This window comes from Mus caroli, chromosome X (genome assembly GCF_900094665.2).
Source record: "Mus caroli chromosome X, CAROLI_EIJ_v1.1, whole genome shotgun sequence".
NCBI lineage: Eukaryota > Metazoa > Chordata > Mammalia > Rodentia > Muridae > Mus > Mus caroli.
Window position 1 is genome coordinate 130891642 of NC_034589.1, and position 3635 is coordinate 130895276.

The 3635-nt window shown below is 39.5% G+C and overlaps 1 pseudogene; it reads left to right on the forward strand.

The window, feature by feature from the left end:
• The first annotated feature begins 242 nt into the window (after positions 1 to 242).
• LOC110286173 lies at positions 243 to 452 on the forward strand (annotated as a pseudogene).
• The last annotated feature ends 3183 nt before the right edge of the window (positions 453 to 3635 follow it).

Genomic DNA, 3635 nt, shown 5'->3' on the forward strand with positions numbered 1-3635 from the left:
GAAAAACAAGCATATGTCAGATCATGAAGGGCCTGATAAGCCACATTCTTCAGAGAAATTTATGTTCCTTTCATTTTTACCAAAATGCAAATTTCCAGCTTGGATGTGAAAAGCATTAAAATTATAATTTTGTGTACAAGATGAAAATAATTCACTAAATTTGCCCTTTTTTACATAAAATAAAATGTTAAAGTTAAGCTTTAAAAAAAAATGTGTTGCCTCTCCAATAGATGGCTGCCATCATGGACACAAGTCACGTGCAGTCCATCAAGCTGGCTAGGGTAACCAAAGTGCTGGGCAGGACAGGTTCACAGGGACAGGGCACGCAGGTGCCAGTGAGATTTATGGATGACACCAGCAGCTCTATCATCCAAACCGTCAAAGGCCCCTTTCGAGAGGGTGATGTGCTCACCCTATGGAAGTCAGAAAGAGAAGCTCGGAGGTTGCGCTGACCTTGCGGCTGGGCCCTGGATATCCACTACTTGGCCCATGGGATGACCTGCAACTGTTCAATAAAGCATTTACATTTTTTAAAAAAGAGTTTTGTGTCTATGGTCTGAGCATGGCAAAAGGAAGCTATGGCAGTTTTAACATGAGGATACTCTAGCATTCATCCCAATGAGAACAAATTGAAAGGGGGCGGACATAGATATGAGAGGATTATGGAGTGCTGCAGTAGTCTAGGTGACAGGTGATGGTCTAGTGGTGTCTATGGAGACAGACGAAAGAAATGGATTCTAATTATTTTTAGCAAGTAAAAGGCTTTAACAAACCACAGTTTGGGGCAAGGGAGAAGAGGTAGATATGTAAGGATCCCTAAGTACAACTGTACAGAATGCTAGAACAGGCCTCTGAGACAGGGAAGGAAGCTATTTGCGTCTGAGGGTGCTTGGTGGCATCCCACAGCAGAGGTCAAGTGTGTAACTGGATATAGTATTCTCAAGAGCAGCTGAGACATTTGATTTGGAGGCTGGAGAGCACAAATGAGCACATCATGTAATTCAACTGTAGATAATAGGAAAAAAAGGTATAGATGAAATTGGAAATAACTGAGAATTAGGCCTCAGGCTTTCTCATAAGAGAAGTTTCCTGACTCATGGAGTATTTCTCCATTTATGGAATCTAGAAATCTGAAATTCTTTGTTCTCCTTGGTTAGTCAAATTTTTTTTGGCAATGTCTAAAAACCCACTGTCTCCTGTGCAAGTCAGCATTTCATTTGTTGAAGGGGACTGTGCCAGTATGGTTATGTTCACTTTTTACCAACTATCACAAGGAAAATGCTAACATACAATGGGTGGAGATGAAGGAAACACACATTTAACTTGTCAAAATATTGAGCAAAGCAAACATACCAAGCTAGGATTCAAAGTGACTGAGCTGCCAGAGCTGTGTTTGCCAGGAGTGAATAGCCATCCCTTGTTATTTCTCAAGTTGGTTAGTGTCCTACCCAGCCAGCTCTTCTTTGAGAATAGAGCTGTGCTTTAGAGTGTTAGGCAGGCTTCCTCCTCTCTGAGAAACAAATTTAACAAAAAACCAAAGGGGAAAAAAAAAACGGGGGTTCCTCCTTCTTTGTTAGCTCACAAGTTTATGCACTTGGGATGTAAGAGAAACAAGTTAATTATTTGGTTGATTCAGAATGTTGCCCTCTGAATCAAAATGTTACTCAATGATTTGGGGGAAAGTGAGTGTGTTTCAAGTCAGGAGTCTGAGCCTTGTATGACTCACATACTGAATGATGTGGAACAAACTATACAAATCCCCTCCCTTTCCATATCAGCATGCAACCTGTCCTCCCCAAGTCTTGGCTGTTTATGAGAGTCCAATGAGATCAGAGATCGGAAAGCGTTTTTTAAATGTCAGACATTACCGTGCCAAAATCCAAGCCATCTTCTGAGAGCTAGCCTGTTGTAATGATAACTGATCCATGCATCAATTCCTGTTCTTTTTTTTTATTATTTCTGAATCATGTTTCCTGTGAAAGTGAAGACTTCTGAGCTAATTCAGATAGATGCAAGCTGTTTCAACCACCACAATTAAATATCAAGCTATCTAAATAAAACATTCCTAATTAATCATCCAGTTCACAAATGGAAACTGGACAACAAAAAGTATAAAACCGAGAGTAGTTTTTTATCATGTTATAAACTCAAAAGCTTTGACCCAGCCGGAGGTCAAACAGTTGCCAGATGTCTCTTCGCCTTGTCTCACTTCCCTCTTCCTTCAGTTGGCTTCATCCTTTTCAGCTTCTGTGTGTTTCCTTCAAAGCCTCTGTTTTGATGACTGCTGTTCGCTTTGAATTCAGTTTCCTGACATCTTTCCCTTCATTAAGATCTCAGCAAATGTTATACACTATAAACTATCATGAGGCTAAATACCCTTCTTGCATCTAACATTTTGTTGTTGTTGCTGCTGTTGTTGTTTTGCAATGCTAAATATAGAGCCTTCTCTCTCTCTCTCTCTCTCTCTCTCTCTCTCTCTCTCTCTCTCTGTGTGTGTGTGTGTGTGTGTGTGTATGTGTGTGTGTGTGTGTGTGTGTTTGTAGCCTGTGTCTTTTAGGCACATATTCTACTGCGTATGCCCCAGTCTCTGTCTTTATTTTACTGTAGTCTCCCTGAAAGAATGGAAGCTCCTGGGGAGGGATTTACAAGGGCAGAACTGGAGTGGGGCTTGAAAAAAAAAAGAATGTAAGCTCCATAAGAGCAGAGCTTCCCCCCACTGGATTGTTCCACTGCCATACACTAAGCACTTAGACCACAGGCTGGCACACAGTAGACATGCTTAAATAAATTAAAGGAAATTCAACAACATAAATAGTTGTTGAATGAATAAATCTACTGTGTCTTTGCCTGAAAAAAAAATGTCCCACTTTATACACTACCTGACTACCAAGAATCTAAGATAATCCAAATAGGACATCAAGGAGTTAGCAAGACAGGTCAGTACATAAAGGCACCTACCCTCAAGGCTGACCTGAGTTTGATATTCAAGATTGATATTGTAGAAGGAAACAAAGGACCCCACAGAGTACACATACACAATAAGTTAAATAAGCAAGTAATAGAATGGGTCCCTAAATAAGGTATGTCTCTATGTGTAATAATTTGCAAAAATATGGAAAACAACACCAGAGCTTTTATATATTTTTATAGCAAAAGCACTTTATGCCATCAATACAAAAGAGCAATGGAACTCTTGAGTTAATGCAGCTATGTTGAAAGTTGCTGTAGTTTTACAAGTTTCTCTGTCATTAAAACAACATGAGGCTATTGATGGGAATTGGAAAAACCTTCTGCATGTTCCTTAAACCAGTAGCCTTACCAAATCAAGTATTTGGGAATAGCTACTAGTATCATTAGAATAGATAGGCTTGCATGATGGCTCAATGGGTAAGAGCACTGACTGCTTTTCTGAAGGTCCTGAGTTCAAATCCCAGCAACCATATGGTGACTCACAACCATCCATAATGAGATCTGACGTCCTTCATGGTACGTCAGAAGTCAGCTCCAGTATAGTAGTAATAAATTAATAAATTATGTATAGTAATACAAAAAATTTTTTTTAAAAAAAAGAATAGATTTTCCAAGAACCAAGTTTCATGATAAACTGCAAGTGTAAAAACAGTGTGTCCATTACA